Source organism: Corvus hawaiiensis, chromosome 3, assembly GCF_020740725.1.
Source record: "Corvus hawaiiensis isolate bCorHaw1 chromosome 3, bCorHaw1.pri.cur, whole genome shotgun sequence".
NCBI classification, from domain to species: Eukaryota; Metazoa; Chordata; class Aves; order Passeriformes; family Corvidae; genus Corvus; species Corvus hawaiiensis.
The window spans coordinates 69,599,769-69,614,428 of NC_063215.1; positions in this window are offsets into that span (position 1 = coordinate 69,599,769).

Genomic DNA, 14,660 nt, shown 5'->3' on the forward strand with positions numbered 1-14,660 from the left:
TCATTCTCAAAAACAGAGCCAAGACTTTACAGCCTGACAAATGGATTTCCAGGGAAATCTTTAGGTGAGCTAAGCAGCGGGTGAGGAGAGGGGAAGGAGTGAGCCAGGGGGCTAAGCATGCATATCAGTGCTTCCATCCAAAGCAGCTGCAACCACGTACTCTTCATGAGCCTGCCTGTGGCTGCCTGGAAAGCCTGAGCCTCAGTGTGATCTCACTAAGGCAACTATTACACCCATTAGTTTACAAAGAGAACTTATGAGAAAGAAACACATGCTCACAGATGGAGGGTGGATATAGCCTTTTCCTGAGCAAAACGTGAACCCTGTCAATGGAAAAAAACCCACAGAATGGTGCTGAAAGGCAGACATGGCAAATAAAGAAATTCTATTCTTGGTGCTGGCACTACTTCACAAGGCAACTTGGCCCTTACTCTGAGAACTTAAAAAATTCATGTCAAGTGATGGATAGGAGTACGGTCTCTGTCTGACCCTTCTCCCCAAAAATGCTGCATCTGTGCGCAAAAATTAAAAATCAGATAGAGAGCTGCATATTTGAATGCTGACTGGTTGAGGAAGATTAACTCATTTTCCAGCAGCTTGATGCATTAGTCACCTACAAAATAAAAGAGCCATCGATAGAAAAAACAGCTGGTGTGCTGCAGGTGAGGGCAGAATCACCAGCTTAATGCAGACACATCTGTGCTGTCTAGACTGTCAGGGTAACCCAAGCATTGCAGGGGTAATGAAGATAATTTTGCAATTTGAAATTATATTGGCTCTGCTATAAACCTGTCAAAACTGTCAAGAGAGGCCTCAGGAGAAACTGCATTTTCCTAGAAGGCAGCTGGATTTGGTTTAACTCTCAGTTCTTCCCAGCCATCCTCATGCACACTGACTTTGTTCCCATTCTTTTTTTGGAAAGGGACCAGGCCTTCTGTGTTTGCAGAACCTGGGCACAGGTTTCAAGATTGTTGAAAATTATAGATAATTTGCCCTCAGCTGCCAGATAACAAACTTGTATGAGAATTCATAGTTGTTCTGCTATTGTAATTCAGCCTATGTTGAACCCACAAAATTTGGCTGTGCCTCAGTCACTCACCCTTCTAAGCCTCTGTCAGGTCTGGAGCAGCAGTTTAAATGAGATGGCTGCAGCCATTACTGCTATTCGGGTAACTCCCCCCTTCCAGTGAATTTCATTGAGACAAAATTTCTTGAATCATCTGAAGAACAGCTGTGTGGGTTAGCTTGCTCACCAGTGTGAACCATTTTTGCTACAGGTACAAGGTAGGTTAATGTAGCACCTTAATTTCAAGCCCCAGCTCATCCAGATGATTTTAGCACAGAAGCAGGATGCTTCACACAGTGCAGGCTGGTGAGAGGTGACAACTTTCAGGAAGGTGTTGGTGCAGAGGAGGGTTGTCACAAGAAACTGAGGAGTGTAACTGCTCCTGGTGTAGGTAGACCTTGAAGATTATATGGGTCTGCAGGCTAGTCCATGTCAGGACTTCTTAAATAAATAACCTTCCTTAAAGGAAGGTTTCCTTTGTTTCTGACATCCAAGGCAGCTGGCCCATTAGGCAAGTGTTGAGCAAGATTACTGTCATGAGCTTCACAAGAGCCCACTTTATCCTTATAACTCAAAGGATAAAGAACTGGGAAGACCCTGCTATGATTCCTTCTCCCTGAAGAGGCTAAGCCACAAACTCCACACTGTGCACTCCCAGTAGCTCCTGTCTCCCTGGACCCAGCACAGAACATGAATTATCTGCTGCCAGAAGCTACAGCCTTTGTAGGTGAAGCCCAGAGTGACAGCAGAGGTGTGTGGCTAAGGGGCTTGAACCCAGCTCCCAAAATAAACCCCCAGCCTACCTTCTCTTTCTGAAAATAAACTATGCAATTGCAGGATCTGTGAGAGGCTGCAGTTTTACTAGTGGAAAATTTAGGTGAAACCCTATAAAATAAATGAAGCAATTCCAGTAGAAGCCGGGGCAGGCACTGAAATTAGTATCTGGAGCTGAAAAGGCCTCAGAGCTAAAGCTACCATGTTACAATTCATGGCAGGAAGCACTTATCCACAGGAGGTGGAGGGAAGAAGGAAAGGTCAAGCACTCTAGCAGATATAAACGATTTTATGTTTAAGTTTCTGGAAAGTTTTTTTCAAAATATGGTTTTTCCAAGTATCTTGCTTCCTGATTCAAACCGCTCTATTTTTTCCCCTTCAAATTAATTTTACTTAAGATTGTTTGTCAGAAGGAAAAATCCAAATCTCAACTTTTATTTATATGGGGGAAAAGATGAATTAAAAAAAAAGTCTTGTTTGACTATTAAGTTACACCTGTGTAACTGCCATAAAAATTTGCCATACGTATGCCAAGAGGCACTCAGGTAACACTGAAAAGCCAAAAGAGGGGTTATTCCATTTTAAACATCTCATTTTAAAATGAGGTGGAACTTTCTGCTAATTCTCAGCATAGGAATTTTTGTGTTTTGTGGGATTTTTGGATGTGTTTTGGTTACATATAAATGAGATCCACACACTTTTGGTTGGACTGTGTTTTACGATCTTACTGAAGTAAGAAAGCACTAAATCAAGGCTGCCTTCACTACGTTAGCAAACAGAAGAGCAAGAGAGCAGCATCACCTGTCTATCCAAGGACTGTGAAGCTCAGAGGGTTATTGCTGGGAAATTCTTTGGAGGATGTTACAGTCAAATTGAATTTCAAAAAGACAGTCAAACTACAAACTGAATTTTTCAGGGCTGTGTGTGTGTATCTTCTCATATTGATGTAGGGCCTACCCTTCCAGAAATCTGTTAACAAACCCTCAGTTTTTGTGAGATTAATGCTATAAGGAGTAAAGATTGCAGAGAGATCATTGGGAAATTTGAAAACATAATCCTTTGGAGAGAACAGAATTTTTCTCTACACTTGTATTTTCTGACCCTGTGACTAGGCCCATGAGTACTGTTTCTTATATTTATGTGATTATCAAAGGTAATGCCACACTGAAGTCTGCTACACAACCTTAATCAGTAACTGAGTTTTTTTGAGCAATGCTGTATTATGCAAACAACAAAAAATAGGTGCTTCAAAGTCATTCTTGGTCTGCTTCTGGGACACTAGAAGCAATGAATTACAAAAACTCCACATCTAGAGCAGGTCAAAATCCAAGGCTCAGACCAACTTCAGTGCTCAAAACACAAATGTCTTTCCCATTTTGCCCCAGTTTCTGTTTTAATAAATTTAAATAAATAATAGTTGAATGGTGATTCCAAAACTGTAGAAGTGAGGTCAAAACAGATCCTGGTGCTTTGTGTGTTTTGAAGCGAACATGCTAAATTTAATCAGCTACTAAACCCAAATACTTACATTTACCAGTAAAAGTATTTGTGATACAAAAACAGTGTTCAGACTCACATTTAATGCTACTTTTATTTATACACATTATCTTATTTCTGCCATATTCCCAGGAGTGCTCAGAACCAGTTTTGGCTCCGTCATAAATTGCTGATGAGTTGTTTATTTAATTTTGCTTATTAAGTGTAAGCTAAACACTGTATAAAGACTTATTTCTACAAAATACTGAAAAGAGATGTTGTCTTTATACCTAATTCTTTTATTACTTTGCACCAGAAGTCATGATTGCAGTGCAAGAGAACACAAAGGAAATCTATACATGCTGGAGGTCTTTCTCCTGACTGAAATTCTAATCATCTGCTTGACGTCATGGAATTTTACAAAGGTTTAACCAATGTCAACCCCTGCCTTTTTCTTCTTAATGCTGTTTGCTTCACATCTGGGTTTAATCTCTGGGTAAACAAATCAGAATTCATGGAGTTTACCCCACAAATTGAGAAGTTTCTTCTCTTGTCTCCTTGTCCACATACAAAGTACTTGCTAATAGAGCTGGTGCTTATCTAACACCCTTACTCACTATGCCTTCTAAACAAATAAAGATAGGAATCCAAAGGCAAAAAAACCAAAAAATCCATAGAATGGCTAGTCCTGTGTATCTTGTGGGTTTTGCAATAAGAAACACAAAAATATTGGCAAAGATCTTACAGGAAGAATGAAGAGGGCTGTCATCACTGCCTGGGCACTATTGAAGAGGGATAAATGTAAAACCCCACATTAGGACAAGAATAATCAGCTGCATAAATATAGGGTGGAAAACAAGTGGCTTGTGGCATTTTTTCTTAAAAGAGTCTGTGGAATGTACTGATTCACAAGCTAAGCAGGAGTCAACACTATGATGCTGTTGTGAAAAAAGCAAATACAATACTGAGGTTTCTAACCAAGAGGAGAGCCTGCAAGATGTGTGAAATAAGCCTGTTCTGTGCTGTACTCGACAATGGTAGGGCTTCATCTGAAATACTGTGTATAGTTTAGGCACTGCACACCAAGAAGAATATGAACTACCTGAGAATTCAAATATTATTGATGCTGATGAGAAATTTAGTATGACAAAAGTTGCATGAACTGAGGTGGTTTAGCCTCAAGAAGAAAATGATCAAAAATGGACATGATATTCCTCACAAATGAAAGGCTCTTTGAAAAGGAAGGGGAAGAATGTAAATGCCCATGTGCCACAGATTACTTAGGTAACAGAAAGGGGCTTTTTAGACCCTGCCTACCTCCCCATATTGTTCTTCATTTGAAACACGGAATTTCTCTATCTGGATTCTAGAAGTATTCAGAAAGAAACACAATAGCACAATTGCAATTAGAGTAACAATGAGAAGTATCACACTGTAAATATTTTGCAGGGCAACAGACAGTGATAAAAAGTGAAGGTCAGATCACTGCTACTGGGTGCTGTGAATGTGAGCACATACAGTTGTAACAGAACAGCCATGTATAAAATACAACTGCAGCTGTAATTACAGGAGGTGCTACTGTAATGTCATGTAGAAGAATATAAGAATAATCATATGGTAGCCACCATGTGTTGCCACTCATAAAAAAGGCTAATACAATCCTTGGATATGTGTACAGGGAGAAGAATTTTAACTTTATGTCTGCATCTGGCGATGGAATGACTGCTGTTACACTCAGCCTAGTGAGTACAATTCAGGATTGATGTCACAGCTTGGGGAAAGTTCAAAAAATTGTCAAGAGAATGATTGAGGTGTTGGCAAAAAACCCACCTACTTTACCTATGGAAAAGAGATGGCTAAACTTTTTAAGTTTTTTTTTTCTTTCTTTTTAAATCCTTAATAGTTTTGGCAGGAAGAATCGATAATGGGTTTTTCAGTCCAGCAGATGAACAAGGTCCAGTTGGTAGGCACTGGAACTAAATGAAGCAGGACTATACGCAGAGATTTTTTTTTTTGTTTGCTAAAGGTTAGGAACACAGGGAAAAGCTGTTAAAAGTAATAGTGTATTTTCTCTCTTTAGGAATTTTAAAATCAAGATTGGATGTTGTTTGAAGGGGCGAACCGTAGTTCAAAACCTCAGTGAGTGTTAATGAAGTCTTACCACTGTTCTATGGTAAGATGACTTCAGTACTGAAGACTTTGTATTATGTTTGCATCTATGTGAAAACTAGCAAGAAGAAAATAGATGGACGAGGGAGAAAAAAAATGGAAGAATGAAAATACAGAGTTTTATTGCACATATTTAGTCTTGAATTGCTTGTTGTGATGCACTACTGTTTTAATGATATCTTTCATTCCCTTTTCAACATGCAGCATTATTATACAATGTCAAAGAGCAGAAAGGGTTCAAGCACATAGCTAGCTGCATCAGATGGGCTCACCATGTCCTGTTGGTATAATCTGAGGTATGACTTGGCCTTCTCTTCCAGTCATGGCTCCAGAGGGAGATTATCACTCTCCTACTGCCCAGATGTACCCACATCTGAAAGCTAAGAGATGAAGAATAGTTTGCCCTCATATGTTAGGATAACCCTGGGGTCATCCAGGAATGAACATGTCATTTAACGTTTCTATTTTCCCATGCCAGATCTATAGATCAGGACTGACATGGCATGGAAAAATGCCTGGGTTGGAGAGATAATCTGGGGGGACATGTTCTATGTTTTTCCTGTTTAACAGCTTGTGTCTCTTAAAATATGAAAAATGGTGTAAGTGTTGATTTTATACAAAAAGCAAAACATGCTACTTTTGTGTAAGATGATTTCTCTTGCAGAGAAAACCAGCAAATGTAAACTGCCCAAGGGAAAATATAATTGCTTATATGACAATCCTGCCTCCATGGTCTTGTAACAGCCATGCTCATTATCACCTTTTAAACATACAAGAGCAAACACAGCCACATGCTCTGCTCCTTCTTCTCTGACAGCTTCAGCATGGCCAAGCATTACAGTGCATTTGTGTGAGCTCCTCACAAGCCACATCCCCATTAGCTGGAATGAAGCATTAGCCTCATCCTTTCACAGAAGGAAAACTAAGGAAGGGACCAAAAGACAGGTACTGTGCGTTGATGATCATGATGCAAAAGACCACTCAACTAGTCTGGTTATCACACAGACACTTAGAAGATAGACAAAACAGAATAACGTAGGAAGAATTTTCACCCAGAACAAGTGGAACCAGAAAATACTTGCCTCTGAAACAGCTTCTTCCTTATATTCCATGACACTCAGACATAAATTCTCTTCAACCAGAACTGTAATTCCTCATACGTTCACATTATCATCTGATTTATTCCTACCTAGATATTTCTCCTTATAATATTCTTACTACATTCAAACACATCTCTCTCCCTGATGTCACTGGATTCCTCAAAGTGGAGTTAAGGATACAAAAATTGGGAGTAGCCAGAGTGAAGCAAACACATGTCTCAGCTGCTCTGACTTTCAGAGCAGAGTAACCTGCTGCACCTCTGAGTCCTGATGTGCTGACACAAACCTCAGTTCCTCCCTGTCAGCTTTCCTCCTTTCTGAATCTTCCAGATAACTCCCAGCAGCTGTCTCTGCCTGCCTACACATGGAAACTTTGCCCTACTTACAAAGCAAAATGTTTTCATTGAACCATGGTAGAAAAGACAAATCAGTTTAAATCTAAAATTAGTATATACTTCGTAGTTCTGTATTTTTTAGCTAGTCTGTAAACTCAAAGGTTCTTGGAAATGAAATTTGCTTTGTATGTATTTGTATGTATTTCTCACTGTATGAGAAATCAAATCTCACTATATTATATTAGTGACAGCTGCTATTCCTGGCCTTATTCCAGTCTCAAAATGTTTTCTGTCCTGAACCATATGTTTCATGTACAGTTACTTGAAGAGTTTCACTAGCTAAGCCTGTTGAGATGAATCATCCCTCCTGCAAAGGTGTTGTGGGATATGCAGCAGAATTACAAGAGCATTAACTGGGTTACATAGCATAAATAAAGTCATACATGTCAGTTGTGCATTGCTGTGGCAGAAAAAGTGACTCAAATTGAAATACATCCTAACTGATGTGGAATGAGCTTTGCCAGCCTAGATTTGCTAAGAGGCAGGGAAGATGTATCTTTAAACTATAATACAATTAGGCTGGGTTTGTGCATATTTATTACAGAGACAGTGTCTAACATAGCTCTAGATTTAACTGCTGATGTCCACAAGATTTTGACCTATTGTTTTTTCTCTTCCTGCTCCAATGCCCATTTGGTGTAGATGGTGGAGAATAGAACAGTAAATAAAAACTTTATCTCAATCCCTCACTCGAGATGGCTATCTGGTTTTCCTTAAGATATCTTACTGAGTTTAAATCTTATCTACAAAGGATTTTTGAATGTCTCAGGAGCAGTTTGCAGCAGAGAAACTTTTATGCCCACTTGACCTTTGGCAGTATAAACTTAAGATTCTATTTTTTTCACGTCTACTGTTTATTTTTGCTTTCACCACATCCTATTTACTATGAAACATGTAAACTTTATGCTAGAGCAGAACTCCAGTCACTCTTCCCAAAGAAACATCAAAATTGGCTGACATGGGCATTATGCTCCATCTCACACCCAGGTCTGTCCCAGGCAATCTGGGATGCTTCTCTTAGCAGAGTTAATGCACCTTTAGCTACAATGGAAGGACATTCCTACATCAACTCCCAGACAGTCTCTGGGTTGGCAGCAAAAGCCCTTTCAGCAAAAGAGGCAGACGTGTATCCTGATCATCTTTTGTGGGCTGTGATTACTGATGTACCTTATCTGACAGGTATCCATCTCCACTTTAAACTGCGAAATGCTGAAGGGGAGATCATAAGTGATCTTCATGCAGAACTTGGGGTTTATGATAGCTCCATTTCCTGATTACTTGGTCTCTCTTCAGCTCTAGGTGCTATTTTCTCTGAATGCCTAAGAGCAAGGTTATGTGGTCACTTCAGTTCACTGAAATCTACAGTGCTCCATAAAAGTGCAGTACTACCACCTTTGCACCCACGGACAACTTTCTTGCAAGAACACTGATTTTTTTTTGTTTCCTTGATACTAGTTTTCAAACAGATAATGTTCTTGGGCCTGATTCAAAAGGCTGTTATGTGCCTAATAGAGGTAGAACACAGAAACCAGCTGGCAAGAGATGATGGGTTACTGGAGAGGAGAAAAAACAAAGCCAATCTTTTCTGGCAGCAGTGCAGACATCTACAAGAATAAAGTAACCACACAACAATGGCCTAGGATACCTTCTTATGCAGCGCAGGGAGTTTAGAACAAAGACTAACCTAGCATTCTAGATTAATGAGGCCAGACATTTACAGTCTGGTCAAGCTGAGGCAAAAGTCCTTTGTAGAGTTCTCCTTCATATGTCATGAGTGCTAAATAACACTCATAAAATACATTTTTTTGAGCATTTTACCTCCCTTGTTACCCAATATATATCACCTTTCCTACATATTTTTGAAACGTCCAGCTTTAATGTTACTTGTTCAAAGTAAAATTTCTTATGAATTTCAAACACTTAACAATTGAAAACAGTAGGGTTTTGTTTGAAAAAAATGTAGTCACAAAGAAAAGAAAGAACAATAAGATAAATTTCTGACTGAAAAGAACTCTGCCAGATGTTACTATTTTCCAGCCAACTGAGTTCACCTTCAGTGGGCCACATGCATAGATACAAATAAGACCCCACCAATTATCTTTTCTACCATGCTTTTCAGGGATTATTTTGCCCCCCACAAGATGCACAGACACTTTGTGAGCCAGAACCTCTGGTCCAGTCAAGTCAGGTTCTAGGCAAGACTGATGGGTCTGAATGACATTCAAAGTCCTGAAGTGCAGCAGCTCCCCAGGATACAGGCCAATACCTGAATTAAACAACAGACGTTCATCCTAACTGATGTGTGGTTTCCCACAGTCCTGAAGTCCAAATATTTAATCTGTCCTGGAAAAAACCTCCCCCTAAAAATCCATGATAAATAATGGATTCTCCTGCAGCACAACTGGAATAGACCTCTCAGTGCATGACACCAAATCTATTTTTGTAAAAGGACAAATGGAGCCAATTGAGTGACTTCACTGGCTAGTGATTTCTTTGAAATAGCTTACCACATACATGAAAATACATTGCATTGCCTCACTTCAGAAGTTATCTTTGTTTTCTTTTTAATTAAGTTATAGTATTTATCTTGATGATTAAACTTCAGGATGTGTGAATTCAGTGGCATTATGGAAACCATTGTATATCAACTCTTTTTGTACCTACATATGCCTGTAGCTGTCCAGGAAGGCAGCACTGGAGAAGGTAATTATATATGTGCAATATTTAAAGGTTGACCCACAGGTATTCAAGAACTATAGAAGACTCCTAGTTCAACCTCTTCATCTCCAAAACACATACAGACATAAGCACATTTAGGAGACTGAAGTTATTCAAATTTAAATTAGTGCCATTTAAACAAGAAATCCACAAAACCAACCCCAGTATTAATGCTGATTGCCAGAGTGTGCCAGCATTTCACAACAGCTATAAATGTGTGAGATTCAACATTTTTGCACTCCTTCTCCTGCAAGCACAGCTGAGGAATGTTCAGATGTTCCCATCCACAGCTATATTAGGTACATGCCTCAAGTGCAGAAGCAGCTTTATAAGTTATACTCCAGGCAATGGAAGCTTAGACATATAACTTACTGGACTGATGCATTCTTGTGTCATCTATTCATTTAGTATTGTACAGAACAAATGTGCATCTTTGGTCTGCAGCTGAAATGTAACTGTTTTTGAAGAATCTTGTTTTATTACCCACTTATATGCAAACAGGGCCAGCTGGGAAGGGTAATGAGATGAATGTTTTTTTCTTGGAATTAGGGGTGAGTTCTTATCTGCTGGACATTACTCCTGCTTCCTTTTACACATCTCTGTTATTCTATTCCCTTTCTTTAGCTTTTCTGGTGCAGAACCTAAAATAAATCAAGAGACAATGGTGCTCCTAAAAGCTGCTTTTAAGTTTACAGTCAACCTTAAGAATTGAAGTTTTTGGGCTTCTATGCTTATACCATTCCTTTCTGATGATCTGTGACCCATTGCAGAAGGTTGCATTAACTTGTAAGCTTTATGCTAGAGCAGAACTCCAGTCACTCTTCCCAAAGAAACATCAAAATTGGCTGACATGGGCATCATGCTCCATCTCACACCCAGGTCTGTCCCAGGCAATCTGGGATGCTTCCCTTAGCAGAGTTAATGCACCTTTAGCTACAATGGAAGGACATTCCTACATCAACTCCCAGACAGTCTCTGGGTTGGCAGCAAATCAGGTCTCATTGCTGATATAATTTTCAAGGTACTTTCAGGTGACTTCAGGAATGCTGTCTCCTTGTTACAGTGCAGAACTGTGATTCAAAGTACCTAAGTGCTATATTTCAGTCTCTCACTGCTTTAGAGGAGAACAGTGGCTAATCCTACAAGCCAGCCCAAATCTTAGAGTTTCTATTTTTTAAAAAATGAAGACAGTACTGTTGACCTTTGTAGCTTTGAGATCTGTTACTGAGAACTATAAAAGCTAGAATGACTGCAACTCAGAATTTATTCTCTCTATAGTTGCATTTGACAGCTGTATACTTATTTATTCTATCAAGCAGGTAAGTACTCTAGAAAACTTGCATCCTTAAGGAGTTAAGAAGGTATGGCACAATATAACATATCAAGTAAAATAGAATTGTGATGGAGTAACTTCCTCTACCTGCCATATCTGATGATTTCTAGTAGCCCTCTAGGATGGGAGCCCAGCTTGATCCTCTTTTCTGACTAGATGTGTTTGCAAATCACTGGTAAATGGTCTCTGCTGAGTTATTAGGTCTCTAGAAATACAAATAAAGTAAATGTGAGTAATATAAACACTTCTCTCCACAAAGGAAGTATAAAATTTCAAGTTTGAGTTCAGAAGGATATGAGCCTAAAATGTCCTTTAATTTCTATGAATTTTCAATCATAGAAAATGATGCAATGTCCTAGATTTAGCTTGTTTATAGCTAAAATGGTTAGTCTTTAGTGAATTTATTGTTTAGATCCCTAGAAAGGAGTAGGAATGGAGCAATAAGACAGGGCTGAAAACTCCGTTCCAAAACATTCAGAATTGAAGAAGATTGATACAAAAAAGAAAAATCAGTTTCCTCATTAAGCATAAAAAGATTCAGAGCAACTGGTTTGAAAGTTTCTAAAGCCACTTTTCAATTCTGGAAACATTATAGATTCAGAATAGAAAGAGGACCAAATCCTACACAAAATTAACTACTATGACTGTGAGCAAAATTAATGCCTCTGTTCAGTGGCCCACAAAAAGAAAAAAATTCAAAGAAAAATTGGGATTGGACCACTACAACCCCAGGAGATTTTCTTGCTGGTCTGAAAAATGGAATAAAAACCCAAATAAAAATAGAGTCCTGCTACTTATAAACTTAGCACCAATTACGTGCAACTCAGTTGCATTCAGCAGCTAGTAAGTATCCCGTCATCCTACATGGGCATGACTTACTGCAGGCACTTGTTAAACAGAAAATCTTCCAGACATCCTAGAGAGTTTATTGTTAAGGCTTCTGAATCAGCCTAGAAGTTACAGCTTATATACAGAGTTTACTTGTGGTTCACATCTTTGCAGATTCACTATTGAATTTCTAAATTGAAAATGAAATGTAGCTAGAAAACTTTATTAAGCCTTTATAAGGAAAGTTACTTTAGCCACAAGACTGAAGCTCCCCGGCTGCATTCTTTTCATTACTTTTCTCCCAATCTATAGTTGATATTTTCTGTTTTGCAGAAACAGTGTTCATGGTTATGGGCTGACATCCCATCTTTCCTTAGTCCTCCCGTCTCTAGACTAAACAATGCCAATTCCTTCCACCCTCCCTCATACTGCCTTCTAGACTGTTGCTCATTCTTTTTACTTCTCCTGGATTGTCTCCCACGTGTCTACATTTTTCTTCAAGCATGGTGCCCAAAACAGTACTCCTTGCTACTGGAGAGTGTCAAGGAGAGTGGAAGAAGTACTTTACACACCTTGCCTAAAATGTTTGTACACCAGAACTGCTTTATTTGGCTTAAATTTGGTGATACTTGGTAAGTGGCGGGAGCTTTTTGAACTGTTCAGCTGAAAATATATGTTTGGAGAGTCTTTCCTTGTGAAAGCTGGGTTCAGGTATAGATTTGTGATCAGGGTCCTAAGGACAGAAATTTGTAAATGTCTTTTACTTTATTATGAGGCGTGCCAGCAAATCAGGAGTAAGCTCTGATTTACTGTGCAAAATAGTCCCTATTTTCAGATCCTCAAGCAAGGCACACATGGTTTTCAGATATGGATGGCAATTATCCTATTTTGTGTTAACATAGCAATAAATATTACCCAGCTTTCTAGACACAGGTAGTGGGTTGGATTCAGCAAGAGCCCTGCCTCCAAGGAACACCCTGAGCCCCCAAACCTTCTGAGCTGCGCACCGTTACATAGTACAAAGTCTTGATACTTCTCTGTACATTTAGGCTGAAACACTGTCTCATGAAAGTCAAATTAACATGTTTGTTAATTTGTATTCACTATTAGCTCTAAGACTTTACAGGTAGCAATGTGCTGTTTACTATTTATATTTGGTTACAAAAATAGTCTTAGTTAATGCCCTAAGACTAGTGTAGTCTAAATATTCACTCTAATCATTGGTAACACCTCCCTTACTCTTACTTTGCTGTGTTGCCTTAAATTGTACTGTAGCTTATGAAGAAGATTTGGAACAGACCTTAATGAGATTTTCTACCAGAATTTGAAGGATTTTGTCTTTCAAATACTTGCCAGAGGTCAGTGGTCTATTACACTTGGTACTGGGCAAACACGAAGCAAATTCAGCATGTTGGGCTGGTGTTTTTAAATACCTCTGTTGAACCACAGAAGTCAGTGAGTCTCAGGTAAAATTGAACTTTCTCAGCCATCTAGTTTCACAGTCTCTTAGTGCCTATTGTAGCTGTATAACTTTGCATGGGAAAAAGAAAGTGGGGCTGCAGATCAAACATTATCCTTTGGTATAGAGGAGGAAAGGTAGAATAAATATATCTTAAATTACTGTTCCACTTTCATGCCAGTAACACGAAGGAAGTCTAAAAATTAAAAGAGGGAATGAAAACAGAAATTCATAGCTGTAAAGTTCAGTAATCAGTGTTATTGCCTGGAAGACAAATAATGACGTCAGTGAACTACCTTCAAGGTTGAGAAAATAAGATTAGAATAATAAATCTATAACCTGGGAAATTATAGAAATCTTCAGTGGACTGCTTTGAAGACAGACCAAACAATCACTAATTTTGAGGAAATTGCTACTGCAGACTACTGGAACTTTACCAGAAAATTCACGAAATTCCTTCTCTCCACTTGTCACTGCTGGCTTAAAAAGCAGATAAGTGGAAGACATTTTGATGGTTTAATACATAAATAAATCAAAATGGGGGCTAGGGCAAAGAAGAGAAGTCTTTCGTATTATTTTTGGTGAGGAGAAAGCATAATGGCAGCCAAAAAAAACCCCAAACTACACTTTGACTACCATAACTTCTCTGTTATGCAAAACTTTTATGTGTTTTAAAGAATTGTTTAAAAAAGAAACCTGAGGGTATGCAAAAGATGCACTAGTACAAATACAGTGATATTTATGTGTGGTTTGTATTTATTCAGCTAAGCACTGCCAGCAGGTGTGCTTTTTTTTTTCCTCTTCTTTAAAGCTAGATGAAATTTGACTTAAAAATACTGACCAGAACATAGGAACATAATATTCTTGCATAGCTAAAGCTAGTAATGTCATGAAATCAAAGTGGGTAAAATCTACATTAGCATGAAGAAAACTGACCAAGTCTCTTGGTCTTTATTGTCAGACAAATTTGTCCAACAGATCACTTCAGGATTCTGGCATTGGCAAAATGCACATGCCAGACACAGGAAACCAAGAAAAACAAGACAAACCACAGAAGCCTCCAAAACTGTATCATTTTTATAGTTTAGTGAGAAGATGGATGTTCTCACTGTGACTGACCTCCAAGAAGGAGACTTTTAAGCCAATACAAATATTAGCTTATTAAAGTCTCTGAACATTCATATAATATTGGACACAGGACAATCCAGCTTAGTTTATATCCGATTTTAGACCATTAACTGAATGGTACTTTCCTTAGCAATTTACCTTATTAAAAAAACAACCATACAACAACAAAAATCCCCAAACAAAAACCTATCAAAAATGGTCAATGGTTTCTCGT